A 26,305-nucleotide genomic window follows, 5' to 3' on the forward strand; every position below is an offset into this window, starting at 1 on the left:
TCCCTAGCAGCTGGCAGGGTGGGCCCTCCTCCTCGCCTGCCTCCCCACAGCTGGCAACCAGGACACTTGGGTTCAGCCCCTTCATTTGTTGACTCAGACTTTCCTGTACCCATTCCAGTGATGACTGTCACTCTGCCAGGGCCCCCTCCCAGCCCCAGACACACTCCCCAAACATAAATCTCTGTGGTCTGCAGGAATTCTCTTTCTGCCTTTCTGGAACCACTGGAATCCCACAGACTGGGGCAGACAGCTATTCTTATGAAAAGTGTGGCTTTATTTCTGGACTAAACAGGCATACTGGAGCTGAAGATAAGGATCCCAAACTCCAAGTCAGGCTTATCTGCAAGCAAAGTTTCAGCTTCGCTCACCTCTTCCCTTCTTCCATCAGTCGCGAGCCTTGTGTGAGAAAGCAGGGGCATTGTTACTATATGACATGGCAAAAAGGGATTACCTGCTAATGTCATTTGGTTTAGTGATGCCCTGTTACATAAACTACTTTGGAGGAGTTCAAATTTCCCCCAGGCGAATGCTTCCATCGCCAGGTTGGTAACACTATAGCTGAGTATTGTTTTATTTGCCATTTTTCAAAAGAGGGAGAAACATACCCAAGCCATTATTCAGCCTAATAATAATACATTTGAAGAAAACAACTGCAACTCCCAATCCTGTCTTCTGAGGGCAGGACATTGTGGGGCTATTTTTCCTGCTCAGGCCATGCTTCAGCCTACAGAAACTGGTCTGGGCTACAGTCAGGTTACAGGGGGCATCAGGAGGCCTTTGGGAGTCAGGAAGAAGGTCTTACAGATGGAAGCCCAGCTCCAGCAAAGAGGGAAAGATCGCTGCCTTTGAAGCTAGACGCATATATGGCCTTTAATTTGGGTGCTGGTTGGTTGACTGGGCAAATGACTGAAACTCCTTGATGCTTATTTTCTTCATCTTAAACAAATAAAAAATAAACGAGAATAAGGTGACGATGACCGTCACATAGGGTTGTTTCAAGGCTGGGATGCAGCAATGTATGTTCAGGCTCCTGGCACGGCAACTTAATACCAGCCCCTTCTGTCCTGTCTTGCTTCAGCTGAGGATGAAAAAGGAGAGCAGTTGAGTGTGGACCTGCCTGGCTGGGGGCCCCTCCTCCATAGTTATCTTCTTTATAAGCCATTTATACTCCTGGTATAATTTTGAGGAAAAATAATCAAGAAGCTACCTTGCATTTAAAATTCTTTTTCAAAACATACTGGCAGCAAACACCACATTATTGAAGTCAGGGAAGACAGGAGAGCAAATGTCAGGTCTTGGCAAAGTGGGATGGGGAATTTTTTGAGTGTGACATTTGAATAAAGAAACTAGGAAAAAAAAAAAAGTTTTCCCCGATCTTATCATGGTACAATGAAGAGTTGTATAAAACTGTTTGTCCCCGCTGCATGTTTACTTACCCATGGGCAGGATATCTCACAGGCCAAAAGTTCAAACTATTGCTAGCTCCCAAGCGATATGTGAACTTAAAATGAACTGGCTTCAGAAGAGGCTCGAAAATGATTTGACCCACAAAGTCTCTCGCCTCCCAAATGTTCTACCAATACTTGTAATGGTCTTTGGTGTGGTGTTAAATATATACAAAGATGGAATGAAGGCATGGTAATAACATTACACACACACACACACACACACTTGCCAGATATTTCCTTGCGAATGACTGTCTTATTCCATTACATCAAGCATCTTGGCTTAGCCATGCTTTATGATGCTAAAACAGAGCCTTCTACCAACTCCAAATAGAGGAATGACAGAAATAGGTGATTTAGCAAGTTTTTTAATGTCGATTGAGTTTTCCTACTTTTTGCTGTAGCAACTATGAATATCTTCAGTTTGGGAATCAGATCTTACCAATAAACATTTGAAGCAACAGTATAGTTCCTGGCTGAAAATGTCTTTTACATGTGATTTATCTAGTTCCTTCGGTACCTGAGATACTGTTAAAATGCAATTCAGCATGGTAGTAAGAATATGGTTTTAATGGTTAACAGGGTTGAGATCCCACCTCTGCTCAAACTAGCTGGGCAGCTTTGGTCAATCTGCTTCTCTGTGTTTGGGATTCTTGATCTGCAAAATAAGGTAATAGTCACTAATAGACTAATTTTCAGGATTAAATGAGTGGATGCAATGTAAGTCCTTAGACAATTACATGACACACATGATTTGCTATGCTTTTAATTATTTTTCTCTTTGGATTTACCATCTTGCTCACTTGCTTCCCACCCAGTTTCTCTGTCTCTCTACACCTTCCTTCGGTGAGAGCAGTCATTCTAGGGAGCTTGGAAGCCAGCTGTCGGTCCTCTGCCATTTTCTTTTTACAATGGCATTTGACCCATTAGCGTTTCAGATCTCCATACGTATATTCCAAAACATTATTGCCCAATAAACCTCCACTGAGGCCTGTTCTTCTAACCCTACTGACCATAATTTTTTAGTTGCGTTCATGGTTTTTTTTTTGTTTGTTTTTGTTTTTTTTTTTAAGTAGAGGGGAAGGGGAGAGGAAAGGGAGAAAGGAGTCTGGTTCATGTTATTAAAAAAAAAAAAATTAAATTTTGCTCCCAGCGTCTAAGTTAGATCTTTGGATTGGCTCAGCCTTCCTCTTTCAGAAGCCTACTCTGGCTAATATCCTTTATAGTATTTTTCCTGTTGTTTATTCCAGAAATAGTTCAGGATGATGATATTGACATTTGGGCTAAGGCATGTACGAGGCTCTTCAATTAGACACAAGGCTCAGCTTCGCGTTCACTTAGTGGCTCATATTCTCCACTGATGCAGATGGGGGATATTTGGGCTCACACCACAGTCTGCCCTCTTTGGGGTTATTTGTCTCTTCACCATCCTAGACTGGCTTCTCCGCTACTGGGATGGATTGTGGCTGTGCTTGTGGGCTGCTGTGCTTGCAAGTCTGTGCTGTTTCTGGAGTTGCCGTTTTTACCTACTGAGGGGAGGACGTTTAATTTGAGTAAATATCTTAGAAAACTTGTTTCACAACCTGGTCAACATGCCCGTTGAACATGGCTGGAAGTTTCCTGAAGGCAAGACCTGAATGCATCTCTGAATACACACAATGTCTAGACACAGAAGTGAACACAACATCTGGCTCTCATGGTAGGTGCCTAGGGGATGTTAACTAAATTGAACTGAACTGGGCCTTGAAGGATAAGTAGGATTTTAGCTGGTAGAGCTGGAGAACTAGGGGCATTCCAGGGAGAGGATCCACACGAAAGAGGGGACGAGTGGGAAGCAGGAATTGTGAAGGGTGAACAGCAATGAGACCATAATCCAGTTACACTGCAGAGTGCCTGGAGGACACACAGATGGCAGAGCACCGTGAATACCTTAAGATGGTGTTGTCTACCTTGGCTTCAGGTTAGAAGCACTTGGGCTCCTTTAAAAACATACCACCTCCTGGCTCCACTAGCTCAATTGAAACTGAATCTCCATGGTCAGGGCTGGGGGAGCATTCTCGGGGAGGGTTGAGAGCCACTGTCTAGGACTTTCAGGGACACTTGACGGGATGTAGGGAGCGCCCCACACCAGGAGACCTCTTGTTCTGTAGATTGCTAACAATCTTGAGAAAATAGCAAAATCTGCCTTGAAGTCTTCTAAGCTAGAGTTCAGACTTTTACAGTAAACCTAGAAAGAATTAGGTAAAACTGATGGAAAGAGATTTGTTTATGACACAGACTTAACGGTCAGGACTAGTAACAACCTGGGCAGGCAGTGCTAAAGACTTACTAAGATTTCCCCTCCCCTACCTGTCCCTTCATTCTAACCTTTGCACTGAAAATTGCTGATTTCCCAAAAGCTTGCAAACTGACAAATCTCAGTTTTAAATGTAGTTCAGACTTTACCCTCTATCTAGGTCACAGCTAAAGCTGCCATATGTACCAGGAATGAGAACTTTGCAAGTTAGTTAGGGCACTGTTTATATTTCCAGTATTCAAAATAAATCATTCCGTTTGCCTGTCATATTCTGACTTTTTGAAAATCATTTCTGTCTGTGAGTAGGTGGCACGAACTATTCATTTCATAAGTGGGTTTGAATTGCAGGTCTTCAAGTTCACAGCAGGGACACAGTCTCCAGTTTTTCACATATTGGTGCTAGCTGTTAAGCCATAGGATTTAAACTCACAAATGATTTGCCTTGATCTTAGAGTACTGGGCCCAAAGTCAGAATTTTAAAGCAATGTTAAAACAAAACAAAATGCTTTTCATGTAGGGATTGGCTCATTGGTTTTTCCTTCCACAGTCAATACCTGATGCTTTGATTTTCTTAAGTCTTGTATATTTATAGAGCCACATACACCCGTTACGTCACACATCGGGTTTTCAAGAGAGAAAAACACATGTGCGTATGTGTCCCTGCCCTAACTCTGTTCACATCCAGACTGGCTTCTAGAAGAAAGGAAATTTACAGTGTGGAAAGTTGCAGCATTTGCAGGAACTCTGGGAATCTCAGCACATTGTCTTAGATAAACTTTACAAATATCAGCCCAAGTAACCCTGAAGGCAGTGATTTGGATTTGTTTACCAAGTTAACTGCCAAGTCACAAATAATGGCATTTACACGTAATTTGAAATGAACAACATAGTATTGAAGTGTATCCTTGTGAATACCTTCCATGTGCGTCATGACAAAATACTGTATAGATCAGTTTACATTAAATTGTTTCGTTAATTTAAAATTCTTTGAGCAATTTGCCCTAAAACTGTTCTGCACTGCCAACAATTTCATGTTGAAAAAATCAGCCTCCATGTTAACATTTCAGATTGATTACTCTTATTTTCCACACTGAATGCTTGGCATGAGCAGTTCTTTTCAGAGGTTAGCTTTTCGTTATCAAAATGGGTGATGTCTGTATCAAAGGTGGCAGTCCCCCTTCCAGGAATCCCATTTTATGCTTTGATTGTATTTTCAAATATATGAGCTGTAGCTGAACTCCAAATACTGACTACTGGGAATACCAGCCAAGTTAACATTAACATTACTGAAAATAGTCGGTTAATGTAAAAAGGAAAAGTCAAAGGTGTTAAATTAGCAGTTTGTTAGGGATCAGCACTTGCTGTTCTTTAGAGTGTGTGGATTTCATCTGTTCTGGCTGGGACAGGGAGTAACTTCCACAGCTGACACACGTTCTGTCTGGGTGATTCTCCCCTCCTGTTCACTCTTTCCCGCAACATTCTAGGCTCAGAATGTTGCCCCTTTTTATTCTTGTTGAACCGGTGAGGAAAATAGTTTTCCACGTTTGTTTACTGGCTGGATCAGTTGGAGTTTTTCACAGGGAGCCTTGGTAAGAAAAGAAAACAAACAAAAGTAAACAGGAGAGGTTAGAGTCCAAGATTCTGTTCCAAATTTAAATCAGGACTAGCTGCAGGGTAGATTGGCCAGCAGGGCCTAAGAGGTACTTGGGCCAGCCTGCAGTTTTCTCTCTTTGCCTCTGGAAAAGCGTGGCCAATGCCTGCTGTTAAAGCCCATCAGATAAACCTCTCTTGGTCCTTCTACTTAATTTCAGCTGATGACATGAGCCCTGAGCCATATTCTGTTAAGTAACTAATGGGAGAAGAAATCCCCCCAGGCCTTCTCCGTGGGAGGTTTCTCCCATGTTTCAAAACACAAGAGGCAAAGGCTGGGCGCACACTCTCAAAAGCTCAGCTAGAGACCCCCACCCAGTTCTTCCTGGTTAATCAGGAATGGTCACTCCAGCCTGATTGTGCGCTTCTTCCGAACATCCGTGTTCACAGGCACTGTCCTGGTCAGAGTTTTTATTTCCATGCAATGCTCTTGTTTGGTGTAGCATTTTTACTAGAAGAAAGTTTCAGAAACCACACTGGCCTCTGGGTAGATCCCTTCTTTCCAAACCCTTCTAGAATTGCGGTAGTTTCCTGAGAGACCCTCTTTGTTTTGTTTTGTGGCTTCATTCTACACTCACAAGGCAACTTCCATCCCAATTAAACATTTGAAGTGGGAAAACTGTGTAGGGCCTTCAGAAAAACTTTTTTTCCAAGGTGTTCTGTAAATGTGGGATTACTACTGATCCTTGTGCCAAAGTCGTGTTAAATAAAACAGTTTCAGATGTGTACTTATGACCCAAAGCCCTCTTTCATCACAATTAGGTCCTTAATCTGTTCTAGGATTATTGCCATAATATCATCACTCTAATTATAACCCCTAAAAATGTGAAATATGTTATATAGCTCAGAGCTTGTTTGGACTTCTTATAGTCATGCTTATATGGCAAGACAAACAGCTTGCAGTCCAACAGTGAAGGGGAAGAGTCACACATACAGTAAGTAACTATGTCAATTTCTTTTTTAAAGTAACATTAGAAATACCCATTAATATCTTTTTAATACATTATGCCACAAATTTTTTAACTTAAAAGAGCAGTACTATAATATACCTCTAGAGATAAGGCCATTGTTGCCTACAAGGTATTATGGTAAATAATGGAAACATCCACCAAGCTTCTTTATTAGCAGCAAAAATGAGCAGTAAAAATGAGTTCTTGGTTGTGTGTATGGGCAGTGGGCATGTGGTAGAGGTGGAGGGGAGGATGGAGCAGGATTTTAGGCAACTGAGATAATGTATCACAGAAAGTAAGATGAGAAGGGGGTTTCTGTTACTTCTGATTGTTCCCCTTGATTTCCACCATAGAACCCCAGTTGCAAGCAATCAGAAAGGAGTTTCTCTTTGTCCATGAATCATTATAATGCATCAGTTTATTCTGAAAACATGGGTGTTTTATGATTGAAATAGTGGCCTGTTGTGTAGGAGTCTCCCGTTTATTCTTGTGGCAGCCATCTCAAAGCATGTGCAGAATTCTGAAAGGGGAAGACCTTTTTGCATAGGAAGAGTCATGAGTATCTGGCCCACTGGCTGGGGTGTCCTGAGCACAGCAGTAATGTGTGACATCATGGTCTCTGTCCTTGTTAGGATTTCAATGCCAACCACCTTGGATGGGAAGCCCAGATACATTTCTAATCCTGGTCACCAACTATGTAAATTCAATTCAATTCTGTATTATTAAAGTATCTACTGGGGACTCTGTTCAAAACCCTGGCTTAGAGACTAAGAAGATTATAAGAGAAGAGTAACTTGGTGCTTAATAGGTACAGAGTGTTTGTTGAATGAATGAATGAAAACATCTGGGCTTGGCCCTTACATTCTTTTTTTTTTTTGAGACGGAGCCTCGCACTGTTACCCAGGCTGTAGCTCAGTGGCACGATCTCGGCTCACTACAGTCTCTGCATGGGTTCAAGCAATTCTCCTGCCTCAGCCTCCCGAGTAGTTGGGACTGCAGGCATGTGCCACCATGCCCAGCTAATTTTTTTTGTATTTTTAGTAGAGGGGGGGTTTCACCATGTTGGCCAGGATGGTCTCGATCTCCCGACCTCATAATCCACCCACTTCGACCTCCCAAAATGCTGGGATTACAGGCGTGAGCCACCACGCCCGGCCTACATTCTTATTTAGTAAGGAAGAACTAGCTATGTGAAATAATTAAAGGGTGCCTTAAGAACCAGTGATTTGTTAGAGAAGGAGATATCAATATTGACTAGGGAAGTCGGGGTGGGAATGAGTGAGAAGACCAGCAAAGGCCTTATGCTGAGCTCATCTGCTGCTTTGGGGACTTTGATTCAAGTATGAGCACTTCATTTTTGACTGGGGACAGTCATGTAACAAATATGCTTGTATATAGCTGTGATGTGGTCCCATTTTTGCATGTGCTCAGATTTCTCTCATCACCTTCTTGCTTTTGAGTTGAGAGGATTGCTAACCTAGCATGCTGTTATTAAATTTAGGGTTCATATCTTTTAGCATTTTAAATGCGAAGTCCTGTAGAAACACGGAATGCTCAACAGCTCCTAATAACAGTAGGAATGTTGTGAGGTCACCACACAAATCTTTAATTTATGTTAATTTAATTAAAGGTGGTTGGCAAATAAATAAATTAGGGAAAGTGCACTGAGTTCCTCATAGCTCTGGATGAGCCTGATATTGGAGCTGTGGACCCACTCTGTGCCCAAGAGCCCTCAGCTCCACCCTGCCTCTCCAATCAGGAGAATCTGCTCACAGTGAAGTCTTCACTCCATGTGGAGTGTGATTCTAGTACATGTTACGTGTTCGTATCTTTTTTTTTTTTTAGACCTCCGCCCAGGCTGGAGTACAATGGTGTGGCGCAATCTTGGCTCACTGCAATCTCCACCTCCTGGGTTCAAATGATTCTCCTGCCTCAGCCTCCCAAGGAGCTTGGATTATAGGCATGTGCCACCATGCCTGACTAATTTTTGTATTTTTAGTAGAGACAGGCTTCACCATGTTGGCCAGTTGGTATTGAACTCCTGACCTCGTGATCTGCCCACCTTAGCCTCCCAAAGTGCTGGGATGACAGGCATGAGCCACTGCGCCTAGCCATGTGTTCGTATTTTCTTATTCTATATTGTGCTTTGTTGTGTGTATTATATATTCTCATATTTTATTTTACAGAGCAGTATACATAAAACCATATATGCTATATTCTACAGGTGAGTTAAAGAGCATTTTTCAAGCTCCACGTTGTGTTTAATTAGTGGATCACAAATTCATTTAGCGTGTCTTCATAAGCATTTTTACTTTAATGGAACAGAGTAGGGTAGACAACCTAAGAGTATACCACATACAGTAAAAATAAGAATTCTGTTGGGAAACATTTAATTTTAGTTACTTATGTGTATGTACACATACACGGTATCTTACATACATGCATGCACGTACCCTCATGTGTGAATAAGTTGGCCATATATGTGTCTACATGTGTATTTACTGGATCATCAGTACTGCATGTTGTGGTTAAAAATAAAACACTGATTTAATGGATGTTAAAGCAATCTGGATCATCCTCTTTGACATATACAGAATTTTGTCTGAATTATCTGTCCCTCACTCCTACCTAAGACAGGCTAGTGCCCGGTTTGTGGATTGACAGAGATGTTTAGGCTAGTAATCTTGCAGGAGCTTCTCAGGCTCTGGTAATTTGGATGCACATATTGTTTTGTTTCTTCTCTCCCCTTCCTCTGGTATCAAGGAATATCCGTCGTGCTATGGAAAATGAAGCATATGTCAGGGCATGGTGGCTCACACCTGTAATCCCAGCACTTTAGGAGGCCGAGGCAGGAAGATCACTTGAGGTCAGGAGTTCATGACCAGCCTGGCCAACGTGGCAAAGCCCTGTCCCCACTATAAATACAAAAATGAGCTGGGCGTGGTGGCGCATGCCTGTAATCCCAGCTACTTGGGAGGCTGAGGCACAAGAGAGCTGAGATTGTGCCATTGCACTCCAGCCTCGGCAACAGAGCAGGAGGACTCTGTCTCAAAAAATAAAAGAAAATGAACATGAAGCATGTTAGACTGTGGGTCTTTACTTACAGTGTGGGGCCCTGGCAGAGGGAACTGAGTCAGCAGGTGCGAGATCAAAACAGCATCTCCTGGGAGACAAAGACAATGCCTGGAAGGAGGCCTGAGTCACAGACATCCTCAGCTGTCATGGGAAGATGGTGTCTGATGGTAAATGAAATAACTCCCCTTCTTCCAAAGAGTCCAGTGCCCCTACCCACCCAGTGGGATGGCTGGGATTCATTTCTGGTGGCAGTACTGTGTGAGAACCATAAGGGCAGACCTGTTTCCTAACAGATCAGCTGTCATCCTTTGTTCAGAGTCAATCAGCTCCTCCAAGTTGGCTGAGCAGCAATCCTCCTGTCTGCACTGGGCTCAGCATGCTCTAGCCATTGGATATAGGCTCTGGGGCCTGCCCTGCCATTAGGGCTTACGATCAGTTTCCCCAGCAATATGCAGTGATGCCTAGCTCCACACGACAGTGTTTCTCAATGGCCCTCAGAACCATTGCTTCTCATCAAAATCACTTCCTGGATATACCCCAAAACCTAAAATGCAATTTAAAAATTAATTAATTAATTTTAAAAAAAATCGCTTCCTGGAGTTGAATCTCTGGGCTGAGGCCCAGGTGATCTTAATAAACCTTGTAGGGGCTTCTTCTGCATGTTCAAGTTCGAGAGTCTCAGCTTTTAGGTTTCTTGGATGTACATATCACATTGAAAAATGTAAAAATGGAAGCGTGTAGCATTTTTCTAATTAAAAAACATTTAAGATGGCTTAATTTGGGGTTCTTCTTGGTAGGAGTTTACATATATGATTGAAACTTTAAAAGCAGGGAGGCGGGGTGTCAACTGTGTAGCTACTGCAGCAACATGACAGCACTGCCCTGAGGGTCTACACATGGGCAAGACCCCTTCAGGAATCCCATTAAAAGTACCATATTATAAGCAAGAACTTAGAGCACCTTAATAGCCAGGGTCCCCCTGGATGGGATTCAAGAGGGGCCCCACATTCTCTGTGTATTTCCGACGTAGTCATTGAGTGATGATTGTTAGAACAGCCCTATTTCCACTTTCATCTACCAGTTCACAGGCAGCTTGTAAAATCTCATCATGCGCAGGGCATTGGGCTTTCCTCCGCTTAGCATGGAAGGCCATTCTTAGCCTGTTCTGTGTCCCTTCTCCTGAAGTGAATTCTTTTTAGGTCAGGAGAGATGTATCTGATATTCAAGAAATGATTGAGGCAGGAATCCAGTGGCATCTTGCTCCTGGAGACCCAGCCTTCCTGGCCATATTTATCCCAACTTGGAGAAGTTTCAAGGCACAGGATGAAGAGCAGGCTGGGCCAGGTGAGTCAGAGGCCGTGGGCTTTCATCAAACTACCCTCCTTGTCTGATACCTCCTTGCTAAATTCATCAGAAAAAGAGTACAGAAAATCTCACCTCCAGTTGGCCAAGGGAACCCCAGGAACTTGAATTGACAAAATCCCATTAAAGGTTGATAAACACAACCGATGCCTGGTAATGCAGGTGTTCTTTTATACAGCAATGAAGACATATGGCTGCAATGAGAGATAGGAAAAACACGTCATGAAAGACATTGTCCTGGGAGGCGATTGTACCCTCTGCCCTCCCAGAAGGCTGAGAGCTCACAGTGTTGTGTGGTCCGTGGAAAGAGGGCTTTAGTTGGCACATCCTGTGTAACTTGCTGAGTTAGGGATCATGACAAAACTCAAACCTGTTAGTCACGTGTTAGGTATCGAATATTTGAGAAGCTCTGCATTTCAAAACACTGAATTTGATCAGGACACACTCTGGACAATGTCATTTGTTGAAAGCTTCAGATCAAAGTGGTTCCCAGTTCCCCTGCCCTTATTTACTTAACTCATTTATTTTTTAGTAAGAGTGCTAAATGACTCAAAAGCGAAAACTTGGAAAAAAGATTTTTTTCAATAGAGAGGATATCTTGGCTTAAAATAAATACCATCAAAGCATTTCCACTGATCACTAACCTTTGACTTGCATACAGGAAGTTTTCTGTTACGTACCAAAAAATCCTGGAAAATTGAATTTGGTTTTAAAATGCAATTCTCCTTTGGCTTCAGAAGGACCAGCTGGGTAGCTCATTAAATGTAAAAAGTATTTTGAAAATTGGAAGACTAATTCACGTATTAATTATCAATAGTTATCAAACCAGTGTCTTTTAATTTAACTCACCTACTTCTACACAGTGGTCAAGGACTCCACAGATGAGCCTGCTTGCCCCCTACCCCCAATAGTAAGGTTTAGTGACTTACTTACAGGCCCTTAGGGGAAAAGGAGAAGTAAGTTCTGCTCTCTGTTCTTTCTCTGACTAGCCATAGGACCTCAGGGCAGGTACATGATCTCTTTGAGCCTTATTTTCTTATCTGTGACATGGAGACAGTACTCCCTCTCAGCTTCATTCTCAGGACTGTCCTGAGGCTTCAACTATAGCCGTTTGAAAAGTCTCAAAGGTATTAATAAAATGGAAATGTCCTGTCTTCATATTCTTTAGTATTCCAGCCCCTATCCATTTCCCATGCCTAGAGATTCTTTATAGCCAACTAGGATCCATATGGGGTTCACTGGGCTCAATGTCCCACTAGAGCCTCTCTGCCAGTGCTGCTCACTGAACAGATGACTTTCTGAGCAAGGTGCTCGGGTCTTGGCACCGAGGGGCAGACCTGCCCAGTGTCAGGGTCTGTCCAGTTGTCCTTGATTCCCTTTTGTCCTAGCACTTGGCCTTTCTCCAGCGGGAGACAGATGATAGCTGGAAGAGATCTACGCTGCCTGGGGGTTTTGGCAGTTCTCTCTCTGGTTAGGGGTGAATAAGTGTCTAACAGTTGAACTTTTCCTTAGGGTAGGAAACACATTGGCCTTTGAATGTAAAAGGCACCTAGTCAGTGAGCTCAGAGCCTTCACCAGCTCTGGAAATACTATTCCTCTTGCAAGACTCAACTCAGTGTTCCCCTTGCCCTGTTCATTTCTCCTTCCCAGAGAGAATGTACCCTGCACTTGCATGTGCCTCTATATGACATCAATCGTGGGTTGTAATAGTTGGCCTGGAGTGTAGTGACTCTCCAGTAATGCCTCCATCAGACCTACACAGGCGGAACTCCAAAGAGCTTCTATAAGCAACTGAGTTAGGCTCTTCTCTGCAGTCTAGAGTCCCAGGGCCTTCCTTGGAGTCCTCTGATGTCTCTTAACTTCATAATCAGAGTTGCAAGTCAGGAAGGAGATACAAGATCCTTCTTTCCCCCTCTGGACTAAGCCTGGGGCAAGATTGTCCAGGCCCATCTTTCCTACACTTTTCCACAGTGCAACCCTCACCCTATTTGATGGTCTCTAGGGACCTCAGGGTTTCTGCTTAGAAGCTTCCAACCTGTCATTATTGCAGAGTGGCCTTAGAGCATGATGGAAGCCCCCACCTCACTGGATTAATGCTGCCCTGGTTTCTTTCCAGTCCTGACAATGCACATAGCCCTGCTCTCTCTTAGGCCCACAGATGCTTTAAACTTCTATTGACTTATAGTGGCCTGAGATAGGGCAACAGGAGATGGGACAACCTATCCCAGTTGGTGCAAAGCCCTTGATACACACATCTTGCAATTAACTGTGAGCCTAGATCAGAGTCCAGCCCTTGGGCAGCCAAAGTGGTTTCTGCCTGAATTGTTCCCGAGAAGGCTCGTCGTGGGGGAAGCAGCTGCAGGTTTTATATCTGCTGCAGGAAATACCTTTTGGCATCCTCATAGCTGTGGGAAAATATTCTCATGAGTTCATGAAGGTCACCAGAGGGGCTTCCCTCTGCCCACTCTGCCCTCTTGTAAAGCCCACCTCTTATAGAAAGCCTGCCTCAGTTTCCTATTGTGGGTTTCCTTCTGCCCAGTTCCTTGTGTTACACATCAGCTTAGCTCTTCATGATGTACTATTTTGTGTTCTACAGTTGATTTCATGTAATTTACATTTTCCCATCTTGACTAAGACCCTGAGGCAAACCCGAACCAGGTCCTTCTGTCCATCGAATCCAACACAGTTCTGGCACTGGTGAATCCTCTGAGAGGTGCCCCCAGCACAGTCACCATGGCCAAGGTAGAAGGCTGGGGGTAGAAGTTGAGCCCACTGACTGATGGGGACGCCTAAAGTTCCTGCAGAATCGGAGGCTTGGCGCTCCCTCCGCTGGCTCCCATTGTCCGCCCTGCTGCCTGGTCCCCAAGGGTGGGGTGGCTTAGATGAGCGCATGGCCCGCGATGCAAATTCCCAGATCTTTAAAGTCATTTCCCTGAAATCACATTTACTGTCCACAAGAAAAAGGCCAAGGCTGGACAGAGGCACTGCTGCCAAGACCCGAGCACTGGTAATTTCTTATGAGCCCTTTGTGATGGCAGAGTTTATGAAATGTAAGTAAACAGGCTTCCTCCTAATCCCTGAGCCGTGAGAAGCTGTCAGCGTTTATTTGCCGAGCCGTCCCTGCATGCCTGTGCATGGCACACCTAGGCTCCAGTGTTCCACTCCTTAAAAGGTGTCTAATTTCTATAATCACCTTGGAGTTTAATGGGTTTAAACCATGTGGGTTGCAGTGGAGAGAAAACATTATTTCTAGTCTTTTGGCTTCCTTTCCTGCCTTCCACACCTCTTTTCTTTCCTTGCCCCTCCCTTGTGAACTGAATGGATTATAAAATATTAACTGTGACCTTGTAGAGTGGGAAGGAAGAAAGGTTTTTGTTTCCCCCTCTGTCCTGCCTTCCCAGCCCACACTGGCCCCTTAATGAGGTTCTGCAGGTAAGGGTATCTGGGGACAGTTTCAGGACACTGCCACCTGTAGCCTGCAAAGAGCATGACTTGATGGATCTTTGATTTCTATTTTCCCCCAGCCATGTCCTGGGAACAATTCAGGAGCAGGCCAACACATTTTCATGCATCTTCTCTCCTTGCCTTCATTCTTGCCAAAGTCTCACTCTTTTCTAGAAAAAAAATCGTGGCCTTTCTCAGTGCCCACAATGAGCAGAAACATCTCTGAAGCCATCCTCTGAGGGGTGTCAGAAGGCCAATCCTTCGTGGTCTCCCCTTCCTTTCATTTCACCTTGCTGTCATTGCTTCCTTTGTCTCTCCCACTCGCTCACCCGCGATGAGAGAAGGAAAGGCAGAAGAAGGACAATTTGTGTGTTGTGTCGGGTTGGAGGAATTAGCCTCCTCCATGCTTTCGAAGGCAAGCCACAAATAAGTACTGAGACGACTTCAGGTCCTCCCACAAGAATAAGCTGATAACAAATCCTCTTTCCTACTACAAGTCTCAAAACTCCGTCAACTTTCAGCTCATGTCATTTAATGTTGAAATCTGACCTTCCCAGAGCACCACAAGTGGGCTTTGGGCAGGTGGCAGCATGGATCCTCCTCTCAGCTCTGAGGATACCCCAGAGGTAGCCTGGGTGGCGGGCCCCTGGGCTGGTGGTTTCTGGTGGCAAGAAACTGTCCACGTGCCTCAGGGCACCATACACATGTGCTGACACCTTCTCTCTGAGCTGTGACTGTGAAGGTGGGGAGCTGTGGGTAGGGCAAATCTCATTTTTCAACTTAAACAGACGAGGAAACTGAGGTTCAAAGAAGTTATGTGGCACATGGCACAGCTGATCCCTGTAGTGCAAGACAGTGCCCTTGCCATTCTTCACCCAAACTGCCAATGATTTTAAGGTGGCTCGCTCTCCTTTGGGGAACCTGGAAGACATTTCCTGAATCTAGCACCCACTTCGAAGGCATGCTGCATCTCAGTTGCTCATGGCTGTTTCATATTTTCTTTGGGTCTTTTCTACTTGCAGGTATTGTTTTCTCTACTTTATTCCCCCCACTGTTTTTACCTTAGTGAAATAAAGTGAGAAACAAATCCTCAATGGTGCTGTATTAGTCTAAAGAAGTACCTGAGACTGGGTAATGTATAAAGAAAAGAAGCTTAATTGACTAACAGTTCTGCACAGCTTGGGAGACCTCAGGAAAGTTACAGTCATGGTGAAAGGCACCTCTTCAGAGGATGGCAGGAGAGAGAAGTGTGCAAGAGCAGGGAAGACTGCCTTAAGAAATCATCAGATCTTCTGAGAACTCACTATCACAAGAACAGCATGGGAGAAATTGCCCCCATGACCCAGTAACCTCCCACCTGGTTTCTCCATCAACACCTGGGGATTATAATTCAAGATGAGATTTGGTTTGGAGCACAAAGCCTAATCATATCAGGTGATTTTCAGTGCATGGGAAGGGAGGAGAAACACCATCTAATCTAAGATTGTGTCACTGTCAACACAGTCCCCTCTTCCTTCCAGGAGTTGAGTCTATCTAAGATTTGAACTACTTTCAAAAGGTAGTGGGTGCAGACAACAACATATGATATGTAGAAAATACTAATGAATACCCATGCAAAAGAACGTACTAGAACTAATAAAAGAGTAGAGCAAGACTGCAGGAGACAAGATCAATATACAAAATCAATTACAGTTCTTTATACTAGCAATGAAGAATCCAAAGGTAAAATTAAACAAAACAGTTCTATTTGCAAAGGCATCAAAAAGAATTAAATGCTCAGGAATAAATTTGACAAAAGAAGCTAAAGACTTGTATACTAAAAAGTATGAAACATTCCTGAGGGAAATTAAGGAAGATCTACATAAATAGAAAAACGGTCCATGTTTACTAAGTAGAAGACATGGTATTATTAAAATGGCAGTTCTCCTTAAATTGATCTCTACATTCAGTGCAATCCCTATCAAAGTCCCAGCAGAGTTCTTGGGAAAAATTGACAAGCTGATCTTAAAATTTATATGAAATTGAATAAGAAATGCAAAGGACTCAGAATAGCCAAAGCAACCTTGTAAAAGAACACAGTTCGAGGACTTAAATTCCTGGTTCCAAAGCATATTGTAAAGCTACATAATCACAATAGTGTGGTATTGGAATAAGCATAGGACATATAGGTCAACAGAACAGAGTTGAGAACCCTTATCTTTATCATCACTTGATTTTTGAGAAGAGTACCAAGACCATCCAATGGGAAAAGGATGGTTTTCAGTAAATGGCACTGAGACGTTTAATCCTTGCTCTCACACCATACACAAAAGTGAACTCAAAGTGTATTATAAACCTAAATGTAAGAGCCTATCACACAACCACCTGTGAACTTATGGATGAGAAAGCTGAAGGCCAAGGGCACCAGCAGCAGAAAGATGGGCAGGAGAATAAGATTATCGTATTGCCAAAGACTTGAGCAATTTCATAGAAATAACTGAATGTGAGAGAGAAAACCACATCAACATGGGGAGAATCCCCACTCTGGGGAGAACATTGTTTGAATTCCACTAGACATTTGCAGCCTGGGAAATTTGGACCCAGAAATTTAAACCTAGAAAAATCCCAGGAAAAGGACTTTATTATAAGGGAATTTACTTTTTAATGAAAAATGGTTACTCCCCACCCAATTATTTATTGTGTTAAAACAGGCATAAAATTTACCATCTTAACCATTTTTAAGTGTACAGTTCAGTGACATTAAATGCATTCATAATGTTATGCATCTGTCACCACCATCCATCTCCATAAGCATTTCATCATGTAAAACTAAAACTCAATGCCCATTAAGCAGTAAACTCCCCATTATCTACTTCTTCCAACCCCTGACAACCACCATTCTACTGTTCATCTCTATGAATTTGACTGTTCTAGGTACCTCATGTGAATGGAGTCATACAGTATTTATTTTTTGTGTCTGGCCTATTTCACTTAGCATCATGTCCTCAAGGATCATCCATATTATGGCATGTACCATATTTTCCTTTCATTTTAAGCCTGAATAATTCTCCATTGTATATACATACTATGTTTTGCTTCTCCACTTGTCCTGTGGATGAACACTTGGGTTGCTTCTGCATTTTTGTGATTGCAAGGATCTCTTCAAGACCCTGTTTTCAATTCTGTTGGGTATTTACCCAGAAACAGAATTGCTGACTCATACAGTAGTTCTCCTTTTAATTTTTTGAGGAGCCACCATACTGGTTTCCACAGCAGCTGTACCATTTGACATTCCTACCAAGGAAAACAGTTACTTCTTATTTCAGAGTAATCCTGTGCATAGCTCCTATCTCTCTCTCACAACCTCCTAGTGAGATAAGAGAATTAGTTACTATTGTCCTCATGTTGGCTAACACTTATTTTGTGCTTGTTATGTAGCAGGCTGTGTCCCTGGCACTGTAGAAATGATTAACTGACTAAATTCTCACAATAGCCCTAGAACACTGTTACTGTTATGACTTCTGTTTTACAGATAAGAAAATGGAGGCAAAAGTTATTTTGTCAGTTGCAGCTAGTGAGATGGGCAGTGTGGCTATGGGAGTGACTTCACCGTGCTCCGTACCACCTCTTACCACTTGCATCTGATAACTGAGGAAACTGACATGCAGGGCATTAAGTGATTCCTTCAAGGTACAGGAAGTTGAGCATCAGAGCTAGGGTCTTTTGACACCTCTACTGTTTTTTTCTGCTTTGTCACAATACTCCCTCAGCCTCTACCCTCTAGGAATGCATCTCCACAGGTCTAAAGTGTTTGGTAGAGAAGAATTACAGAACAAAAAATCTTCCATTCTTAGGACAACTCATGCCCAAATTTAGAATAACTGCAACCCCAGCCACACACACAGAATCCACGTCTGGCTGTGCAAGCGTTGCCCAGTTGGGCGTACGACAGTGCGGACCAGCTTCCGGCAGCACTACCATCTCCACGTGCACCATTTCAACTGTACATATAACCTACTCAACTTACGACCAAATCATGTTACGACCGGTCCACGGTCCCGACCGTGGTCATAAATCGAGCACTAGCTATAGTAACTTATATGGGATTACGTTTTCTTAACAGGGGCTTTCCAATAAGCTGTTCCTTTCCTATATGTTATTTGGAGTGACTGTATGGTACTTTCCCCAAATCCTTTCACCTTTTCTTTCTTAAAAGGTATTGTGTTAAGATGAAAATTGTCAGCAATTAGTGAATTAAGATCTTTTCCTCTTGAATGTGTTTTCATTACAAGCTTTACCCTACCTCATAAGTAATTATTTCTTTATCTAAAAATATGTGCTGGATACTAGTCAAGCCTAGAGTTAGATTTTGTCATCATCATGTCGTGGTTCCAGCAGGTGGTAGCGGGGCTGAAATTCCCTTCTTCCATTCTTAAAGAGAGCCTTCAATTTTTTTTTTTAAAGTAGTGAATCATGGTTCTAATACTAATGAGAAAACTCAGGTACATAAAACAGATGAAAGTGCTTCTGCTCTGACTGAAGGGGAAGCTTGGACCTGTTTGGATTACTATTGCTACAAAAGACATCACCCCAAAATTCAGAGGCTGAGCTGGTTGGTTCCGGCTCAGGACCTCTTGTGTGGCTACAGAGGGTTTGAACAGGGGGGATAGAGGGGTGGAAGCGACTGGGGGTTGGCTGGGCATCTCTCTCTCTTCATGGAGCCTCAGAGCCGCTCTCTGTGGTCTTTGTGCATGGCGTGACTTGAGCTTCCTCATAGCATGGTGGCCTCGGGGCAGTCAGGCTGCTCACAAGGTGGAGGGAATGTTCAGGAGAGAATGTTCCCATGAACCACATGGAGGATGCACTATCTTCCATGACGTACTCTCGGAGGTCACACAGCATTGCTTCTGCCAAAAAATCCCACCTGGTGTCAAAGGGCATGTGAAATGGGAAACATTCCTGTAATGATCTTTAGAAAATATGTTCTTCTTCCCACCAATTCCCCCAAATTTGGGGCTCTTTAATATGTAGTTGAAAGTTATTAGTGTAAAGTATTAGAGAGTGAGACAGGATAAGAAAAAAAAATTCTCTCTTCAATTTGTTTTTGTTTTGAGTCGGAGTTTTGCTCTGTTGCCCAGGCTGGAGTGCAGTGCTACAATCTCAGCTCACTGCAACCTCCACCTCCCAGACTCAAGTGATTCTCCTGCCTCAGCCTCCCAAGTAGCTGGGATTACAGGTACCCACCACCACGCCTGGCTAATTTTTGCATTTTTAGTAGACATAAGGTTTCGCAACATTGGCCAGGCTGGTCTCGAACTGCTGATCTCAGGTGATCCACCCGCCTCAGCCTTCAAACATAAATGTGTGTATTCTTGGCAGAAACATCCAGGGCTTGGTGGCCTGTGGCAGATGAGGACAAGAGGGAGGCCAACTGGCCACACCACCCACCCAGCCTCTGGAAAGCTGGAACAGGACTGGCTGGCATCCAGATTTTTAATGTGCTGAATGACCATACAACCTTATTTTTTTGTTTGTTTGGTTTGAGTTTGTATTTTTTTCTCTAGCATTCAGGAGTCAGTTTCTTCCTTTATAAAAATGGAGATCAGGACATAGCTACGTGTCTCCTTCACCAAGCTGTTGTGAGGATCAGATGAGCAACAGCTTGTGAAAAGATCTGAGCATCAGTACCTTCCGTTAGGGCTGTCCACGTGATTCCTTTTACACTAACTGAAACGAAGGAAAGGTAGAAGCCACTTGCCAGCCACAGAGAGAATGCAAACCTTGGTCAGACCTGAGGAGTTACCTCCTAACTCAGTTTCCTTTCCTCTGCCCTCACTTTTCAGTTTGCAACAGCGAAATAGTGGGCAAATTCACGGTTTCCTCTGTACTTTGTAATCAGAGCTGGAAGGAACCTCAGGGACCATCTAGTTCCGTTCCCATCAGGTAAAGTGTCCTGCACACACGCACACAGATGTTAGGCCAGGTGGCACGGAGGCCGAGGTTTGCTGCTTCTGCAGACTTGAGGCTTCCCTCCTGGCAGGACATGAACATCCAGGGCTTGGTGGCCTGTGGCAGGTCAGGACAAGAGGAGGCCGACTGGCCACACCACCCATCCAGCCTCTGGAAAGCTGCAACAGGACTGGCCCGGTTCCAGCTGCTCATTGTGTAGGGATGAAATGTCATGTTCCCAAAGGAACTGGCTCATTGTTTAAAATGCCAAATATTTATTCCATCAACCAAACTTCAACTAAAGAAACCAAAGGGTCTGAGTTTTAAATCCCATAAACCTGGCTTGGAGAAACAGGCAGTGGAGAAGGGGAGACGAGTCATTTCAAATCAGAAAATTAAGGTAAAGATGTTAGCACAAGACCCGTTTTGCATATCACCTGGGGGTAGGGTGTTGGACTACTCAGCAAGTAGGACAGGCCTCACGCGTCCAGTCTTCCAGATGTCCCAAGTGCTGTGGTTTCACTCATGTTGAATTGATTGATTGATTGATGATTGATTGATTGAGACAAGCTCTTGCCCTGTCACCCAGGCTGGAGCACAGTGGTGTGAACACTGCTCACTGCAGCCTCAACCTCCGGGGTTCAAGTGATTCTCCCAGCTCAGCTTCCTGAGTAACTGGGATCACAGGCACATGACACCACACATTCAGCTAATTTTTAAAATTGTTGTTGCTATGGGATCTCACCATAGCTAGTGAGATCATGGGCTGGTCTCCAACTGCTGGGCTCAAGGGACCCTCTTGCCTTCACCTTGTGAAGTGCTTGGATTACAGGCATGAGCTCCTATGCCCCCACTAAAAGTGTCATTTTAAGTAACTGAATGAAAGATCATTCAGGCCAAGTGCAGTGGCACATGCCTATAATCCCAGCACTTTGGGAGGCTGAGATGGGAGGACCACTTACTTGATCCCAGGAGTTTGACCAGCCTGGGTAACATGGCAAGACCGTGTCTCTACAAAAAAATTTACAAATTAGCTGAGCACTGTGGTCCCAGCTACCTGGGAGGCTGAACCATGAGGATCCCTTGAGCCCAGGAGGTTAAGGCTGCAGTGAGCCATGATCATGCCACTGCACTTCAGCCTGGAAGACAGAGTGAGATCTCGACTCCTGACCCTTCAAAAATTATTTTTAGATTAAATAAAATAGGATTAAAGCCTATTTATTGCACTTTGTTTCCGTTTAGCCAGGAAAATTCTCTTCTACAATCACTGTATGCAGTGGCCTCAGCCCACAAGTCATTACATTATAACTAGGGATGATTCTTGTTACTCCTTTAAGTAACCAGCACCTGTGATTGGTCAGTCCTTACAGCACAAGCACTTCAATATTCTCTTTCCAGAATCTGATTCAGAAAAACTCAGGCCATTAGGATTTATCTCATATTTGTAGAGATTAGTTATTTTGCTAATATTTCTCAGCAGATTTGAGAGGCAGTTTGTTATTTTAGTTATTCCCTACCATGCCCGTGCTTCCCACCATTCTCAAAACCCAGAAGCCAGATGCCTAGAGTGTCAGCTACTCTGGAGGCTGAGGAGGATCACTTGAGCCCAGGAGTTCAAGGCTGTGATGAGCTGTGATTGAACCTGTGAATAGCCACGGCACTCCAGCCTGAGCAATACAGTGAGACCCCTGTTTCTTTAAAACAACAGCAACAGTGCCTGGTTTGGGCTATTTGCTTACCACTTGTAATTTGCTTATTTAATTCAGCATTTGAATTATTTTTTAAATGAACTTAACTTCAAAGGATGCTGCACATTCTAGAGATTATCCAGGAGCATTTCTTATTACTAATTTGACATTTTCTTATTGCTTTGTGCTCAAGGTCATGTGTTTACATTATTGCCACATATATTGGAAAATTAAAACCAAATAAAATAAGAACTTTAAAGGACTAAAGAAAAAACAGTAAATAAATTTGATGTGTACTATATCTTTGACTTTGAATTGCCTACTATTAATAGTTGAGAGAAGAGTCCCTTTGCCATATCTCTTCTCTGGCGAACCTAACTATTTCACTTTAGGGATGCATTTTCAGCCCCGCAAAGCTGAAGTTAAGCAAATATATGACTGAGGTAGCAAGTTCATGTCTAATCTCCATACGTAAGATCAGACAGCCCTTTCCTTCCTGGGCATTGCCTGGGCAGCCCAAGAGCCTGTGTCACGAGAGAGAAGACCCTGTCCGAGGTTTTCCAATACCTTTGTGATGACCCTGGAGGCAGGCAAAGCAGTAGAGGGTTAAGTGAGTTGTCTGGGAGCTCTCCTGCTCCTGGGCACCACACACACCCATCAACACAGAGCTGGCATCGAAAGGAGAAGGGCAAGACCAGGGAAGGAAGACAGTACCCACTCGTATTAGCTCACAAAGCAGTCCTTCCCTCCAGGACCACTGAGTTCCAGTGGGAAAGGGTCCCAGAAGAGTTCTGTGTGATTAAAAGACACCCCTCCTCCCCTCCCCATTGCTATGTGCACCTGCATATCCATTCCACTCACCCAAAAAAATTGTCTAGTCCTGTCAAACTTATAGTCTGATTTTTTTTTCTTTCTTTTTTTTTTTTTGAGACACAGTCTCACTCTGTCACTCAGGCTGGAGTGCAGTGACAGGATCTTGGCTCACTGCAACCTCTGCTTCCCAGGTTCAAGTGATTCCCCTGCCTCAACCTCCCAAGTAGCTAGGATTACAGGCATGTGCCACCACACCTAGCTCATTTTTGTGTTTTTAGTAGAGATGGGGTTTTGTCATGTTAGCCAGGCTGGTCTCGAACTCCTGACCTCAAATGAGCTGTCTGCCTTGACCTCCCAAAGTTCTGGGATTACAGGCATGAGCCACTGTATCTGGCCAGATTTTTTTCCCTTCAACAATTTTTTTTTTTTTTTTTTAGACAGGGTCTTATTCCCGTTGCCCAGGCTGGAGCACAGTGGTGTGATCAGGGCTCACTGCAGCCTCGACTGCCCAGGCTCAGGTGATTCTCCCACCTTAGCCCCCCAGAGTAGCTGGGACTACAGGTGTGTGCCACCATGCCCAACTAATTTTTGTATTTTTTGTAGGGATAGGGTTTCACCATGTTGCTCAGGCTGGTCTCAAACCCCTGGGCTCAAGCAATCTGCCTGCCTTGGCCCCCCAAAGGGCTGGGATTACAGGCGTGAGCCATGGTACCTGGCCGTTAATGATTTTCTATTCAGTTTTTTTTTTTTTTCCTATAGTTTAGTTATCATTGTTTTCTCTGGGTCAGAGAAGAACCTTTTCTCTGGAGTCCATTGTTACTGTGCTGGGGCCAGTGACCTAGAACAGCGGTTCCTGGCTGTTTTAGTAACGGAACCCTTCCTTAATATGAGTCCTGCAGAGAAGCTCACTATATAAATTTATGAAAGAGGAATCCTTTCTTTACTGAAGTTTGCTGGGGACCAGCCCCCAAGGCGCCTCTTTGGTAACTGTAAGGATTCCCAGAGCAGCATTTTAAATCCCCCTTTTTAGTTCCTGTGGGAAATCAGGACTGGCAATCAAAGTACCCTGGAGATGAGCACTGTGCTTGCTTTCCCGAAGACCCTTTCAGCATCTCGCTGTCACTCATGCATACATTAAGTAGTTCTTTTGTTTGTTTGTTTTGAGACAATCTTACTCTGTCACCCAGGAGGAATGCAATGGCACGATCTCAATCTCAGCTCACTACAACCTCCACCTTCCAGGTTCAAGAGATCCTTGTGTGTCAGCCTCCCGAGTAGCTGGGATTATAGGCGTGTGCCACCATGTCCAGCTAATTTTATATTTTTAGTAGACAGGGTTTCACCATGTTGGCCAGGCTGGTCTTGAACTCCTGACCTCGGGTGATCCACCTGCCTCGGTCTCCCAAAGTGCTGGGATTACAAGCATGAGCCACCACACCCTGCCTCATGCATATATTAAGTATTTCTTGCCCTCCTGCTAGGTATAAAGCCCTGTGTCCGATGCTGGGGACATAGGACTTATACAATAGGCATGGGTCCCACTCTTTTGTTGAGAATAAGGTTTTAGCCTTTAAGAAACAAAATCTGGCCCAGTGCATGAGGCCGTTTGTGTGTTCTGGTGACAGGTCATGCCTGTGGGTGCTCCCTGGGTGGGTATGTCCTACTTAAACTAGTCAGACTGTCTTTCAAAGTGTGCCCCTTAGGAAGCCATGAGAAGCCCAGCATGACAAGAACACTCCATTGTGCTTCTAAAACCATCCCTGAAGATTAGGACTAGGCACAAACTATGAGGCCTAAGAGGTAAATAGGAGAGTTAGACCGAATGCTACCTAAGGGGCTCTTTGCAACGCAGTATCAATATGCTCTCTGTATTTATGCGTTGACCAACCCTCCCCTGCTTCACCCCAATATTCTTTTAAATAGGAGTTAAAGGGTATAAAAGCTCAGCTTTATTTTTTTTTTAATTTTTTTATTTTTTGAGACAGGGTCTTGCTCAGTGGCCCAGGACGGAGTGCAGTGGCTCCATCTCTGCTCACTGCAACTTCCACTTCCGGGGTTCAAGCGATTCTACTGCCTCAGCCTCCTGAGTAGTTTTAGTGGAGATGGGGTTTCATCATGTTGGCCAGACTGGTCTCAAACTCCTGGGCTCTAGTGATCCTCCCACCTCAGCTTCCCACAATGTTGGGATTACAGGCATGGGCCACTGCACCCAGCCTCAGCTTATTAATGTAGGTTTTCCTCTACTTACATCAATTACATGCAAATCTTCCAGTTTTCTCATTTTAAGTGTATTCTTAGAAACCACGTAAGAAAGCAGAGTGGGCAAGCTGACCATTTTTCCCCCCATCTGTAATCAAGTTGCTGAGTAGCTTGCAGTTAACGCTTTTGCCACGAGAGGGCGATCATAGTTGGAAAGGCAGAGCTGAGTGGGCCAAGGTTGACCCTGGGGATGTTGGTGGAATAGCAAGGGTTAATGTGTTCCCTTGATCCAGGGCCAGAAAGAGGAGACCAAGGATCTAAAATGCTTTAGATTTAGCTAGGTGATACTCTAGGAGGAGAAATTTTGGGACTTCTTCAGTTTCCAGCATTGTATTATACTTTTATATGTAAGATCCTGAACTTCAACAGAAAAAAAAAAGAAAAGTCAGGGCAGAGCTGTCTTTTCTTTTAAAAATAGATGCATGGAAGCATGTGTTTGTTTGTTCCTACTTGGTGTTTTTGTTTTACTTATAAAATGAAAACAGCTGAAATAATTTCTGGATTGTTCTGAACTTTTGAGCACAGACTCCCAGACGGTTTCTGTGGTCTGGGCCCTCAAAAACCCACCTGATGAGGGATGGCGCCCATCTTTGGAAAAAGCTATTTGAGGCTATGTGAAGCAGCTCAAGTTTGTTTGTTTTCTCTTGTGTTTGAAAATGGAAGTCAAGCATGCTCCCAGGGCAGAGAATTCGGCCACTGTGACCATCTTACAGGGGACAGGAAAGGATTTGCAGTGTTTTGCTAGACTAATCTCCACTTCCTTCTGGGGCAAAAATCTTACCAGTGACTCCTCTTCTGCCTGAATTGGAGTAGCATTTTCCTACCAAACTCATTTAAGATACAAATTATTCAATAACCCGAGAGAAGGGCAGAGTATTCATTTCTAATGCCTTCACAGAATCCCAGGTCCTCTCTGAGCCCCAAGAGCTGTTGACTATCATCAGGTGTTAGGCCTCACATCTTTCATTTGCTAACAGCATTTTTCTGTCTATGAAAATGGTTAATTGGCTGGGCACGATGGCTCATGCCTGTAATCCCAGCACTTTGGGAGGCTGAGGGGGGAGTGGATCACTTGAGGGCAGGTGTTCAAGACCAGCCTGGCCAACATGGCAAAACCCTGTCTCTACTAAAAATACAAAAATTAGCCGGGCATGGTGGTGTGTGACTGTAGTCCCAGCCACTCTGGAGGCTGAGGCAGAAGAATCACTTGAACCCAGCAGGCAGAGATTGCAGTGAGCTGAGATCAAACCACTGCACTCCAGCCTGGGTGACGGAGCAAGACTCCATCTAAAAAAAAAAAGAAAATAATTAACTGCCCTTAAAAACATAGTCTTATTCCTTTGACACTCAAAAGTTCTCTAAGTATATTTGCAAATGAAGTTCATATGAATTTCA

At 43.8% G+C, this 26,305-nt stretch overlaps 1 protein-coding gene and 1 long non-coding RNA gene across 3 annotated transcripts in view; one reads left to right on the plus strand and one right to left on the minus strand.

Annotated features, from left to right (window-relative positions):
- Positions 1-26,305, plus strand: part of PRKCE (protein kinase C epsilon) — a 300,957-nt gene that overhangs the window by 150,590 nt on the left and 124,062 nt on the right. The window lies entirely within an intron of this gene.
- Positions 14,267-21,103, minus strand: LOC119468703. Its single transcript, XR_005197455.1, has 2 exons — positions 20,588-21,103; positions 14,267-15,493 (listed from the first exon to the last, which is right to left on the minus strand). It is a non-coding gene; the product is annotated as an uncharacterized LOC119468703 (long non-coding RNA).

Source organism: Cebus imitator, unplaced genomic scaffold (genome assembly GCF_001604975.1).
Source record: "Cebus imitator isolate Cc_AM_T3 unplaced genomic scaffold, Cebus_imitator-1.0 Scaffold476, whole genome shotgun sequence".
NCBI classification, from domain to species: domain Eukaryota; kingdom Metazoa; phylum Chordata; class Mammalia; order Primates; family Cebidae; genus Cebus; species Cebus imitator.